Source organism: Giraffa tippelskirchi, chromosome 2 (assembly GCF_054371585.1).
Source record: "Giraffa tippelskirchi isolate mGirTip1 chromosome 2, T2T-mGirTip1v1.2.pri, whole genome shotgun sequence".
NCBI classification, from domain to species: Eukaryota; Metazoa; Chordata; class Mammalia; order Artiodactyla; family Giraffidae; genus Giraffa; species Giraffa tippelskirchi.
The window spans coordinates 76156430-76171834 of NC_137276.1; the positions used below are offsets into that span (position 1 = coordinate 76156430).

At 39.7% G+C, this 15405-nt stretch overlaps 1 long non-coding RNA gene across 1 annotated transcript in view; it reads right to left on the minus strand.

Moving 5' to 3' along the window:
- The window catches only part of LOC145537972 (uncharacterized), a 169396-nt gene extending 159972 nt beyond the window's left edge, over nt 1-9424 (minus strand). Inside the window, exon 1 of the long non-coding RNA XR_014076543.1 lies at nt 9331-9424. This is a non-coding gene — a long non-coding RNA (uncharacterized LOC145537972). The remainder of the gene's footprint in view (nt 1-9330) is intronic.
- Between the last annotated feature and the right edge of the window lie 5981 nt (nt 9425-15405).

Here is a 15405-nt window from a genome sequence, read left to right on the forward strand (position 1 = left end):
TATGAGAAAAACATCAGACAAACAGAAATTGAAAGACATTCTACAAAACATCTGATTAGTATTCCTCAAAATTGTCCGTCATCCAAAACATAGAAAGACTAAGAAATTGTCACAGAACAGAGGGTACCAGGAGACAAGATGACCAAATGCAATCAGGTATCCTGAATGGAATTCTGAAACAGAGTAAAAGACATCAGTGGAAAATGATTGAAATTTAAATGGTTCCAATTGTAATGCATCAATGTTGGTTTGCTAGTTGTGACAAATGCACCATGATAAGTTAAGATGTTAATGCTGGGAAAAACTGAGTGAGAGATATACAGGAAATCTCTGTACCAAATCTACAAGTTTTCTGTAAATCTAAAGCCATTCTGAATTACAAGTTTATTTTAATTTCTTTTCATCAAAAGACACCATTAAAAAAATACCATTATGGAAAGGAAAAGACAAAAACACTGACTGGGAGAAAATATTTGCAATAAATACATCTAATAAAGAACTCAATTCTTTAAAAAAAAAAAACATATATAATACATACTATAGACATAGACATAGACACAAATGTATGTGTGTGTGTGTGGTGGGGGGTATATGCATGCTCAGTCGCTTCAGTCGTGTCTGACTTTTTGTGATCCCATGGACTGCAGTCGCCAAGCTCCTCTGTCCATGAGATTCTCCAGGCAAGAATACCAGAGTGGGTTGCCATTTCCTCCATATATATACACATACATACATCCAGTGGTATACCATGGGCAGGGCAGTGGGCAAGTCTGCCCTGGGTACAGACAATAAAATGATGTACCATTTATAGAGAATGTAAAAGTAATAATTAAACTGACTGAAAGTCAGTCTATATTTTATTACCATGTACTAGAAATTCCAAACAATGTCAAAATAAAATACTCATCTAGAAAAACAAACAAACAAACAAATTTTGTTAATGTCCACAGACCTCAAGTAACCCAAGATCCTTTCAGAGAATCTATGGGGTAAACAATTGTCATAGTAGTATAAAACATTATTTGCCTTCTCACTGTGTTAACTATGTGCACTGATGATCCAGAAGCAATGGTGAGTAAAACTGCTCACTCCTCAGCACCAGTCAGGGCAATGTCACAGACTGAACTGGAACATTGTATTCTTCACCACCAAACACAAGTAACAACAATAAAAAAAAAAAACCTAGCCTCACTGAAAAATAGCCTTAATGAAACAGTAAACATTTTACTAAATCTTGAGCACTCATCTTTTTTCTGTAATGAAATGGAAAACAAACCATTTCTGTTGTTTCAATGGTGCTTATTTGAATTGTGAGCTGATTTATCCACTTTTAAATGAAAACACCACTTTGACTTGAAAAGACAAATGAAAGTTAATCCGACCTGGTGATTCAGCAGGCATTTTTCTCAAAAATGAACTAAGTGAGTCTGGCATTTAAAAGAAAACAACTTAAATATCTGCTCCTAAGATTTGAGCTTTCAAACCAAATCAAACGTTGGAAACACTATGAGCTTGAAAGCTTCTGTGAGCTTACAAACTCTTCTGATGAGGTCAGTGGTGATATTAACAAATGTGATATTTTTGCTATTGTAAAACTAAATGTGTCAAAATAAAAAACCAAACAAAAACTAAACGTGTCAACATTTAGAAAAGCTGCATTAACTCCAGGAAGTAAGCAATATCTTCCAAATCACCAATGCATAAAGCTACAAAGTCATACATGAGTAAAAAGATTCATTCAGAATGTAAGAAAGACCAACAGATTTTAATATAACAATATGCAAAGTTCAATTAGGTGATTTCAGGAAACATAAAATTAATGTGTAAGAAACTACTTCCTTTGTCAAGTTTTGGTAGAGTAGTAAAGAGTACCTACATTATTTTTATTATTAAATAAAATAAAATAAAGAGGCTATTAAAATACCCCCTCCAACTACACATTTGTATAAAGCTAGATTTGTTTCATATTCAATAACTAAAACAACATATTGCAACAGATTGGATGCAGAAGCATCTGTGAGACTCCAGTTGCATAAATGTAAAATGATATCATTCTTATATTAAATTTTCCTTTATTTTGGGAAATTATTTTTTAAGGATGTTACTATGTATGTTAATATACAGTGGATTTATTATATAATTTAAGATGGAAATTTGATTTTAAAATAATTATTTACACTTTTTCTCAGTTTTCATTTCTAACAAGGTCAATGTCAATAGATATAATTCACATAAACAAAAGCAAAGTGGGACTTCCCTGGCAGTCTAGTGGTTAAGACCCCCACGCTCCCACTGTAAGGAGCCTGGGTTCTATCCCTGGTTGGGGAACTGAGATCCCACATGACCTTTGGCAAGATCAAAAAAAAAAAAAAAAAAGGCAAAGAGCTCAAAAATTTGTAAGAGTGCAATGAAGTCCTGAGACTAAAAAGTTTGAGCCCTGCTCTTCTAGAACAACTGCTATTAAGATTGTTGAATTTTAGTAATATGTTTAAGCATTAAGTTAGCACATATTTATTACTCTCTGTAATGAACATTTATTCTATGTGGAAGTTCATTCAAAGAACTTTACTTCTTCAGTTAGCTCACTACACACAGACTCATTAAATGCATCTCATTTCAGAGTAAATTCTCAATTCAGAATCATTCAAGGTTACATTATGCATAGTTTCTATCTCCACCTCTGTAGTACTACATATTCCTACTTTCAAACAGTGGATTCAAAATAAAATGATAGAACAGTGATCATAGAGACAAACAGAACTGAAGTACTTTTGTTTAAAATTTAAAACAATGAAATAGTGTAAACTCTCCAGTGTAAATTTTTTGTTAAGAATGAGTTTTAGTTCAAGAAATATTTTGCTAAATTTCAATAATATCTGTAAAACTGAAATGTATTCTTTCAAAATTGTCCATTGTTTTTAACCTAAAGAACAAATCAAGAAAATAATTACTTTTGTCATAGAGAGGAGGGGGACATTAACAAACAATATCCTCTTAGAGCATCATATACACTTGAATCATTGCTACCACAACACTGAATGATAAGATATTGGATATTTTCCTCCCAAGTTCATTGTCAAGGGCTTGTTTATTAATGATATCCATAGCATCTTTATTCATATGTCCTTTTTTCTGATTTTTATTCCACTAAAAATTATCACATAGATGTGAGATGCATCTATGTTGTTGAAGACACCAGTAGTTCAATTTCTTCAGTCTGGTGTCGTTTTTCACAATCTCAATCATGTCAACTCAAGCGAATCCCTCTCAACTCCTTATGCAATTAGGTGCTCCTTTCCATCTCACAGCATTTTGTAGGTTTGTAACCCAACTAGATCACTCATCACACTGAAGTTAGTCTATTATCTCTTTTAAGTTAGAGAGCTGGGGAACCCCTCTCCTAGCCCAGGGCCTGACACATAATAGGATCTTATTTATATTATTCAGATTTCTCCATCAAAGCAGAACCAATAGGAATATAGCTATATCTATTCATATCTATGTCTATAGCTGTCTTTCTGGGCTGTCCTGGTGGCTCAGATCATAACAAATCCGCATGCAATACAGGAGACCTGGGTTCGATCCCTGGGTTGGGAGAAGAGAATATCCCTGGAGAAGAGAACAGCTACCCACTCCAGTATTCTTGCCTGGAGAATTCCACTGACAGAGGAGTCTGGCAGGCTCAGTCCATGGGGGCGCAAAGAGTGGGGCACAACTGCACGACTTGCACTTGATAGCTGTCTATCTACACACACACATACCTATACAGCTGGAAACACAGCCAAGCTGATGATGAAGTCTGGAAGCCTAAGAAGGACCAAGACAGCTAATAGTGTAGTTCAAGACCAAATGCCAACAGGCTTAAAACCCAGGAAGAGCCCAGGTTTCAACTTAACTCTAAAGGCAGGAAAGAACAGCTATCCCACCTCAAAAGTCCTTCGACAGAAGGAGTTGGCTCTTATCCAGCCTTTTTGTATTATTTGGGCCTTCTACTAATAGGATGAGGTCCTCCCACATCAGAGAGTAATCTGCTTTACTCAGCCTACTATTCAACTGTTAAAGTCATGCAAAAACATCCTCACTGCTGCTGCTGCTGCTAAGTCGCTTCAGTCGTGTCCGACTCTGTGCGACCCCATAGACGGCAGCCCACCAGGTTCCACCGTTCCTGGGATTCTCCAGGCAAGAATACTGGAGTGGGCTGCCATTTCCTTCTCCAGTGCATGAAAGGGAAAAGTGAAAGTGAAGTCGCTCAGTCATGTCCAACTCTTAGCGACCCCATGGGCTGCAGCCTACCAGGCTCTTCCGCCCATGGGATTTTCCAGGCAAGAGTACTGGAGTGGGGTGCCATTGCCTTCTCCGAAACATCCTCACAGAAAAACCCAAATAATGTTTAACCAAGTATCTGGGCACCCTGTGGCCAAATCAGGCTGACACATAAAATTAACTACCATATTAATTAATGCTTTTCTATCTGCACTAGTCTTCGCCATCCATATTTCAGAAGAATAAAGATCATATTTATAAAGCAGAGTAAAATAAGGCTAATGAGGGGTGTTCAGCATTCGAGTTTCACTTTCTCTAAGAGTTAACTTTTTACCTGAGGAGTGAGGGATGAGTAAAATTCTGATAAGAGAAGATTGTGTTATTTGGGAGGCAGGATATTATAAACAGAAGAAGCAACTTCAACCCCAAAGGCTCTTTCCCAGCTTGCATTCAGATAACATTCGTAAAGCAAAGTCTTTGTCTAAAGAAGATTCCTGAGACTGGTACTCAGATAACTAAACATACAAGGAGCTACCCAACCTGAGAGAAATCCAAAAATTTCTCTAGTGCTAGAATATCCATTGCTGTTATCCTTAGGGATCAGTCTTGGCTCTGAATTAGTTACCATGGAGACCACCTATAGCTTATGATTTTCCTTAGAGATGCCCAAGAAAACTAAGACAGATACCTATTCAGAAAATATTCTAATACATGGCTTCACACCAAAATGAAGGACTAGGTCCTTTGCAGAAAACAAAAGCAATGGTGTTGATGCAAGAACGTGAAAGCTTGTTTCACTGAAAGTGCAAATCTTGCTAAGTAACTATAATCACTATTTGTGTTTTATTTCACTTTTCTAATTTCTAAGTAAAACATGTTTATTTTAGAAAATTTTGAAAATACATAAAAACATGAAAAAGAAACTTAAAATTATCCATAGTCATTTTTCTCCTTTTACGGTGAGAAGAGTATAAAGCAAAACATGCAAGCTTCTTCCTCCTTCCCTAGGATCTCACCAACTCCTTCCCTGAGATAACCATCTTTACTGATTTGATCCTTATCAGCCCTGCCGATTTCTCTCTTGCTTATTCATTCATTTATTGATTCCAGCAAATATTACTGAGTGGGCACCCTGGACCAAGCACTACTCTAAACACCAGATTTAAATGCCAGTGACACAGCTGTAAGATCTCTGTTCCCAGGGGATATACTGTTGTGAGAGAACTCACAATAAACCAGTAAACAAATACATAAAACAGAAAAATACCAGCTAGTAATAAATGTTATATAGAAAATAAGATGGCATTATTATACCTGAGATTAAATACTGTGAAGATAAAATCAGCCAAGTGAAGACTGGGGAGATCAGGGAGGGGGCAGGGAGGATGGGATTCCTTAAAGAGATACAAAAAGGCCAGTGTGGCTCCCTACCATGGAGGGAGGGAGAGAGTTAGGAGATGCTGTTGAAGACATGAGCCAGGGAAACATCATGGAGGATGTGACATCATCCTTCCTTGAGGAAGAATGTCAAAAGAATTCGGCCTTTAAGTGCAAGGGGGAAGACACTGAAGAGTTTTAAGAGGGGAGTGACATGCTCTGATCTGTATGTTCTAAATTTTTACTCTGGCTTCACTGTGGAGAATATACTAAGAGCAAAGATTCCCAACATGAGGTCATGAGGTACACAGACACTCCCAAGAAGTCAGCAAATACAAAAAGGGGGTTCATTACCTTAAATGGGAGAAAATTACCTGGCCCGGCCCCATAAAGACATAAAAACTCTCAATATGGTTCTATTTTATCTGAGCTCCAATTCCTCTTTTCGAAATATCCTCTCTGGCTTCCAGAGTGCCATAGTGGCAGAACTCCCTGTTTTATAGTCAGAGTCTTCCTTTTTTCTGGTTTTTCCCTTAAGATAGTGTTTAAATCTAAAGACTAGTAGAGGCCCACTAACTTAAAAGGCTTAGATTCAAAGACAAACCTAGTATTATGTCAAGTAACCAGACTGAGAGTGACTTTGGGGTCAGGGTAAAAAGAATCGCCAGAACTTGAACTCAGCATGTCCACAGTCCACCCCAACTCATCTCAGAGTCTGGTTCCCTGTGAACAACTGCAGAAGAGAAGCAGATTTAAAAAAAAAAACAAAAAACCTTATAATAAGACAGGAAAATGGGACATGAGAAGGACACCTGTAGAGGAAGAAGAAATCAAATGGCTCTTGAAACTGTTTACTTAGAAGTATTTCCCAAACATGGGCACTGGTTAAATATACAAATTCCTGTGCTCCACCCCAGACATACTGACTCAGATTATTTAAGGGCTGGGCTCAAAAATCACCTCTAGTGATAATAATCAGCCAATTTGGAAAACACTCTATATTTGTGGGGAATAATCTAGAATACCCAAGGAACATGATACCTATCCAAGCCTAGACTGAGAAAACACAACCTTACTCCTTTACCCCTCACACATGGTTTTTGGCTTAAATAATTGCGGGCATTTTCACTGGCATATTATTTAGAAGGGTGACTAGCATATTAATAAATGAAACAATTTATATTCAATAAAACCACTGAGATTACTGACACTGAAAAAGAGAATGACTTAATTTATCTTCCATTGTACCCTTCAAGATGTAAAATAATTTCTTTTCATGCTGCCATAACAAGTGGATTCCATTTAGTGTGGCCGAGGACCATACCGTTTATTAAATGACACTTGGAAGCCCTCATAAAAGTGATTAATATATGTGCACTCAGTTCTGAGTACAGTCACTTTTCAGACAGTCTATTGTTTCTATACTCAGAGAACCAACTTTGGTGTGTGTGAGCTTGTAGGAGAAAGATCTGTTTTTCAAAAGAATCCTAGAACATTAGAGAATTAGATTTGGTGATCTCCTCCAGCCTCAAGGCTTTAAACCCTATATATATACTGCTAGCTCCAAATTAATATCTTGAGCCCTGACCTCTCCCTGAACCTCATATTATTATATCCAACTGTTTACATGACATCTGCACTTTAATAAGCATTTAAAACTTTACAAACTGAAACTGAACTTTCAGTCTTCCCCGCATCCCTCATACTTTTCCATCTCAGTTAATAACATTTTCTCCAGTTGCACAGTCACCTTTGATTCTTCTTTCTCTCTCACTTCACATCCAAATCCAAAGAAATCCTTTCTAATTTCCCTTTATAATATATAAATAACCCACCACTTCTCAATACCTTTATTGTAACCACCCCAAGCCACCATCAGCACTCTCCTGGGTAAGTATAGGAGACTTTTAACTGACCTTCTTTGCTTCTACATTTGCCCCCTTCCAACTACTTATAAAACAGCAGCTGAAGGGACTTCCCTGGTGGTCCAGTGGCTAAGGCTCCGTGCCCCCAATGCAGGGGGCTCTGGTTCTATCCCTGGTTGGGGAACTAGATCTCACGTACTGCAACAAAGCGTTCACACGTTGCAACTAAAGATCCCACATGCTGTGACTCGGCACAGCCAAATAAATAAATAAAAATAATTAAAAAAAAAAAAAAGCAGCAGCTGAAGAGTTCTTATTTAAGTTTTTACTTATTATGGAAGTTTTCAACACATACAAAAAAAGGGAGAACACCATAACGAAACCCCACACTTACTCATCATCCGGTTTTGACAGCTTTCAGGGCATGGCCATTCTTGCTTCAGCTTTATCACCACCTATTTTCTGTCTGCCACAATGGAACCCTTGTTCAAACCCTCCAATGACATCCTATCTTACTCAAAATAAAATTCAAGGACTTCCCTGGTGGCCCAGTGGTTAAAGTCTGTGCTCCCAATACAGGGGGCCTGGGTTTGATCCCTGGTCAGGGAACTAGTTTCCACATGCTGCAACTAAGAGTTCGCATGCCCCAACTAAGATCAAAGACACTGTGAGACGCAACTAAGACTCGGTAGAGCCAAAAGAAAAGAAAAACAAAAACCTTAAAAATATATATTTTTTAAAATTCAGAATCCTCTAGCAGTGCTCAAGTGTTTTCAGTCTCCCTCACCTGTCACATTAGCTCCCAGCTATCTCTCAATCACATCAGGATGTTCCAGTCTTGGAGGCTTTGTATTTGCTTCCTCTGCCTGGAAGGCACACTCCCCTACTGCTGCCTCCCAAAATATTCCCCTGGCAAGCATGTTCCCTGCCTCCCTCAGGTCTTTAGTTTCCTATAGCTTGGTTTCGCTGATTGCCTACACATGGCAAGAATCAAATAATAAGCCTTTTCGAGTTTTCTACAGATTGGGTACTTAGAGTTGAGTTTGAAAGTCCACCCTGTTCGCCCCTCAGATACTCATCCATCCATAACTATGTAGATGGAAACGTCCATCCAGTGACCTCTACCTGATGAGATGCAACTCTCCTTTGTTCTCTAGTGGATCTTTCCTACCCAGGGATCGAACTGAAGTCTCCTGCATTGCAGGAGGATTCTTTACCAACTGAGCTATCAGGGAAGCCCTTGTAAAAAGGCACTCTCATCCTTTCCCTGGGTGACTGATACGCTCCCCATCACACTTAGACCAACTGGTGATCGATATACATAGTGATTTAAAGAACCACTACATCGAATCCTTCCTGAAGGTTAAAGCAACTCACTTGTCGGCCACAATAAGAACTCTGAATTTTATTCTTAGTGCTGCACTACAACACGGTAAGAGTTCAAGAAATGCTCTTTATTATTAAAGCTGATTTTAACAAATAAAAATCGGTGGTCAATATACTTCATGACACTGAACTATACACTTTAAAGTGGTTCGAAAGTTAAGTTTTATGTCACGCGTATTGTCTGACAACAAAAACACAAAATAAACATTGGACTCTTCGAGGGACTAGAAGCAGGCACATAACTTTCACTGGGCTTGGAGGCTTCCACCACTCCGCCCCCAACTCCCACCCGCACCTCAGAGATCCAGGTGAGCAGAGTTAGAGGCCTGAGGCCAACTACCTCCCTCTCCACACTGCCTCAGGGAATGAGCCCGGGCTTTGAGTGTGAGCCCCGAGTGTTTATTTACTCGTACCTGCATTCGTCCATGTATTGACTCACCATTTGTGACTCAGTATCCAGGGGAAAGCGGTCGCAGGTCAGCTACGAAGCACTCAAGTCTGCAGGAGCAAAGCCATCCTTCCCGGCATCCTCTGGGTGGGCGCGGTGCCTCCTGGGAGAGGTCTTCCTGCTTGGCACTGCACCTGCGTGGCGCTCTGCCTTGCCTCACTAGTATCCCTGCCCTTGGGCGGGGTCTGGAGGACACCTCCCCTAATCTTGCTCTTGCACGAAGCTGTAATTCCTTCCTTATATTGCCCAGGCTTCCTAATTTAGGTCCCAAGGCACTGCGGCCAGCCCTATCATTCTACAACATACAAGCCCCATTCCTTGATAATGGCCCTTCCCTACATCATTTTAGCCTCTCTTTGGACTCCCTGGCTTTCTTAAAGCATTCTTAACATTTTTTTAGAGCTTTGGATGTGGCAGGCATGGTGGTAAGTGATTTACATCCATTGTCTGATTAAATTTGTAATAGAAGTTTAACTAATAAGTTAGGAAGCATCTACAGTAATTTCACAGGAAGAGTTGATGGTAATCATAGTTCAGGTTTCTGCAATACTGACAGTAGTCTTAGAAAAATGAGAGATGGAGAGGGAGGGAGGGAAGGAAGGAAAGAAGGAAGGTTATTAGAGCTAATATTTTTTATAAACTGTGTATGATGAGAGGATTTCAACAAATTCTATGACAAGTATTAGCATAATGTTATTTTGACAAAATGTTGAAATGTGGTGTGGATTGGGGTACAGAGCAAGGAATGTGTAACTTCTTGAACAAGTACACCTGAAGAATACTCAGTTAGTAGCCCGTGATTGGTTAATACTGAATAGTTCCTATGGGCTAGTCATCAGACTAAATACTTTACCTGCTTTAATCCCTTTTAATCCTCCCTGAGACTCTATAGGTTTATTACAATTCTTTGTCTCTTTTACAAATTAGGAAGCTGAAGCACTCATTAGTTAAATAACTTCTGCAGTCCACAACTAGTAATCAATAGAAATGGAACTTGGACTTTACCAGATTCCTATCAGCGCACTTAACTGCCAGGCATACTGTTTCAACAGTAACTTGACTGGAGCACTCTGTCCTTATACACTATCAATTTTTATTTATAATTTGGATAAAAATATACATGGTGTGCTGATCAAATTTAAGCCTAATCTATAGCAGGGAGGAGGAGCTAAAATTCTAGAAAGGTCAGCTGAGGATTCAAAATTTTATCAATAGCTTTTTGTGGTGCTAGAACAGATAACAGCTGACATTTGCAATTTATTTATGCAGGATTTCTCACCCTCAAAGCAGTTAACATTTGGGGCTAGATAATCCTTTGCTGTGAGGACCTGTACTGTGCACTGTAAAATATTTAGCAACATCCTTGGCCTGGAATGCTTGAAGCATCACTACGAGCAAAGCTAGTGGAGGTGATGAAATTCCAGTTGAGCTATTTCAAATCCTAAAAGATGATGCTGTGAAAGTGCTGCACTCAATATGCCAGCAAATCCAGAAAACTCAGCAGTGGCCACAGGACTGGAAAAGGTCAGTTTTGATTCTAATCCCAAAGAAAGGCAATGCCAAAGAATGCTCAAACTACCGCAAAATTGCACTCATCTCACACGCTAGCCAAGTAACGCTCAAAATTCGCCAAGTTAGGCTTCAACAGTATGTGAACCATGAACTTCCAGATGTTCAAGCTGGATTTAGAAAAGGCAGAAGAACCAGAGATCAAATGGCCAACATCTGTTGGATCATCGAAAAAGCAAGAGAGTTCCAGAAAAACATCTACTTCTGCTTTATTGACTATGCCAAAGACTTTGACTGTGTGGATCACAACAAACTGTGGAAAATTCTTAAAGAGATGGGAATACCAGATCACCTGACCTGCCTCCTGAGAAATCTGTATGCAGGTCAAGAAGCAACAGTTAGAACTGGACGTGAAACAACAGACTGGTTCCAAATAGGGAAAGGAGTATGTTAAGGCTGTATCTTGTCACCCTGTTTATTTAACTTATATGCGGGGTACATCATGCGAAATGCCGGGCTGGATGAAGCACAAGCTGGAATCAAGATTGCCGGGAGAAATATCAATAACCTCAGTTATGCAGATGACACCATTCTTATGGCAGAAAGCAAAGAGGAACTAAAGAGCCTCTTGATGAAAGTGAAAGAGGAGAGTGAAAAAGTTGGCTTAAAACTCAACATTCAGAAAACTAAGATCATGGCATCTGGTCCCATCACTTCATGGCAAATAGATGGGGAAACAATGGAAACAGTGACAGACTTTATTTTCTTGGGCTCCAAAATCACTGCAGATGGTGATTGCAGCCATGAAATTAAAAGATGCTTGCTCCTTGGAAGAAAAGCTATGACCAACCTAGACAGCTTATTAAAAAGCAGAGACATTACTTTGCCAACAAAGGTCCGTCTAGTCAAAGCTATGGTTTTTTTCCAGTAGTCATGCATGGATGTGAGAATTGGACCATAAAGAAAGCTGAATGCTGAAGAAGTGATACTTTTGAGCTGTGGTGTTGGATAAGACTCTTGGCCGTCCCTTGGACTGCAAGGAGATCCAACCAGTCAATCCTAAAGGAAATCAGTCCTGAATATTCATTGAAAGGACTGATGCTGAAGCTGAAACTCCCGTACTTTGGCCACCTGAGGGGAAGAACCGACTCATTTGAAAAGACCCTGATGCTGGGAAAGATTGAAGGCAGGAGGAGAAGGGGACAACAGAGGATGAGATGGTTGGATGGTGTCACCAACACAAAGGACATGAGTTTGAGTCGGCTCTGGGAGTTGGTGATGGACAGGGAAGCCTGACATGCTGCAGTCTAATGTATCACAAAGAGTTGGAGGCGACTGAGCGATTGAACTGAACTTGGCCTCTATATGCTAGTAAGGGCTTCCAGTTGTGACAACCAAAATTGTCTCCAAATACTGCCAATGTAACTGAGTAGGACCTAATGAGGGCTTTCCAGAATAGACCCCCACCCATGTCCTCTTATTGCTTTTTGTCTGTAGAAAAACTTCAAAGAATAAATTTAATCAGAGAAGTGAGAAAATGCAGAAAAGAAAACAGGCAAGCAAGACAAAATAATAATACTTTAGCCATTAAACAAAGTCAAAGATCTTTAGTTCTTCCTCAAGAACTATAGATAATATTCTGAGCTGTCCTTTGAATTGCAGATACTGAAACTCCTACTAGGTGAAAGAAGTTAATAGTATGCCACCCAGAAGCATGTAGATCCCAGACCTGTTGGAACCAGAAGGTTAATGACCCTGACTCCCAATTACCTCACCACCAATCAATCAGAAGAAAGTCCACCAGCTGATCATGCCTTGCTCTTTGAACACTGTAAAACTCCTCACTATCTTTTCCGGGGCAGGACACAGTTTTCAGGGGATTAGCCCACTGTGGATTTCAGCAACACTGAGTGTCACCTGGGAATAAATCACCCCTGATTAAGAACCACTGATTTAGTCTTTTGCCACATATTGTTTTTATTTAATTCTCGTAATTCTGGTAAGAGGTAGGTAAAGTTGAAATTGAAACCAAAGCTATCTGATTCTGAGTGCCAAGCTCTCATCAAGATGAGACTAAGAGATAAATGTAAATTCCTGCACTTTGAGCCAAGCAACAAAAGTATAAGCCCAAGGTGAGCGAATTAGGAGTTAGCACCGGTGGAAGAAAACGAATTTTGATGAGTAAGGGCTAAATAATCCTAGCCAGCATTTGTCAAGGCCTTACACCTTTTCAGATTCTGCTGTGTGCTAGGTACACAAATGCATTTAATCCTCACAAGTAGCTCCACAAGATAGATATTATAATCCCTATTTTGGAGTACAATAACATTGAAGTTTAAGGACATATCATAGCATAGTGGCAGAGGTAAAGTGACAATGCCATGTTTTGAATTCAAGAAGTCTGACTCTAGAGTCAATGCTCTGAGCTACTAAATAATATTTCTCACACACACACATAAGGGAACCATCACAATAATGTGGCTGGGAGAAGAATACTAGAGTATATCTGTTAACCCAACAAAAATAGGTCCACTCACCTGTGCACAGTAAAGCCAATCTACTGACCTCGGGTTGTGGTGAATAAAAGTGGTGATAATGCTCAAAAATCCCTAACTCCTGCATAGGTTTGGGTAAAGAGTTTTTATAGATAAAATCTGAGGGTGGGGGGTGGTCTGCAGGGTATGAGACATTCCTCTAATTGGTTGGTAGGGAAGTTACAGGATGGTGTTCCAAGAATCTGAATCATTAGTCTTCTGGTTCCAGCCAGTCTGAAAACCACGGGTTTATGCACAATCTGAAGTTACTGTCCTCTATCTGGGATGAGGGTGTGTGTTGGGGGGAGTGGAGGGGGGCGGGCGGTCACCTAGTTCCTGTAGAATAGCTCAGAAATGTATCTGATTGTTATGTATATCTCTTGAGGAGGAACCAGGACACTGCTCCATTGCTGCACTATTATTTCCTTTCCTTTGTTTCTGAATTCCCTCACTCTAATTAGTAATTATTTGCATCTGCCCTTTGGAATTCAGGGAAGGTCTAGGAGGCTGAAAACTTTTTCCTCTAAACAAGATATGGGGGACACAAGTGCTTTTGTGCCCTGGAGTGTCCCACAAGGTCCTGCTCAGTTTCAACCCCCTTTCTTTGATACTCCTCAATCTTGAGGGGAACAGGTGCTGGACCAGAAAGGGAATAACATTTTGGATAGAGAGATTAATCATTAACTTGGCAGAGGAACTCAGTTTTAGGGGGACTTGGGTTCGAGCCCTGGAATCCATAGGGTTGCCAAGAGTTGGACATGACCGAAGCGACTTAGCATGCACAGTTTCATATTTCATATTTTCATCTCCTGTTCTTATGGTTAAGACGCACGTAATATACAAATGTCAGCTGGACTTGCACAGGTCCTTAAGTACTTGAGCTGATTGGAGTCCACATCTCAAGGAATGTCAAAGGAGAGTTCTGTAGACTCCACAGTCTCCAGGCTCCAGTGTGCACAAGTTGTTTGTATTTTGCATTGCGTCAACTCAGATGGTGAACTGAGTTCCTTTCTTAAGTTGGCAAATCATACAACTGACCCAAAGCTTTCCAGGATACAGTAAAATTCATTGAGATCTGTTATACAGTAAGCATGGCAGCAGATTCTATAATCACGTATTAGATATTTCTGTACTGAAATCCCTTCAGACAGGAAAACAGGATTTCCTGGGGTAAGCATCTTTCCTCTCTTCATCCTGTCCTTTCTAAACTACAAATAATCCTTCTTTATTATGGAGAGCAACCTGCTCTTCCCAAAGTGCAAGAGCTTTTTGTTTCGCAAATAGAAAGTTTAAAATCTTTATTACACTTGAAATTTCTTCTTTGTTCTTCTCCAATTGCTAGACCAGTATTTCTCAACCAAGGCTAATTTTATCCCTAGGGGACATTTGAAGACAATTTTGTTTGTCACAACCATGGGAGGGAGGTGTTGTATTACTGACATCTAGTTCATAAAGACCAGTGATGGTGCTATACTACCCGCAACGCACCGGACAGTCTCCCACAGCAAAGAATTATCTGATCTAAAATGTTAGTAGTTCCAAAATTGAGGAACTCTGGGCCATTGAAGAACAGAACGATTTTCCAGAAAAAAATGCAAAGGTGGTAATGAAAGAACTTAAGACTGTACCAAATGAGAAATGGCTAGAGGAACCATAATGGTTTAACATGGAAAAAGGGGCAACATGGGAGAATTTGAAGATAAAATTCATTTTTTAGTAGGCTCTAGTAGTTTCCCTGGTGGCTCAGCTGGTAAAGAATCCGCCTGCAATGTGGGAGACTTGGGTTCTATCCCTGGGTTGGGAAGATCCCCTGGAGAAGAGAACAGCTACTCACTCCAGTATTCTGGTCTGGAGAATTCCATGGACTGTCATCCATGGGGTTGCAAAGAGTCAGACATGACTGAGCGACTTTCACTTCCCAGACTCCAGTAAGTATTATTCTGGGGAATGTTGTATGGCCTGAAATTATGAATGTATCACAATAATAAAAAAAAAAACCTACATAACTGAATCTCCTATGTCC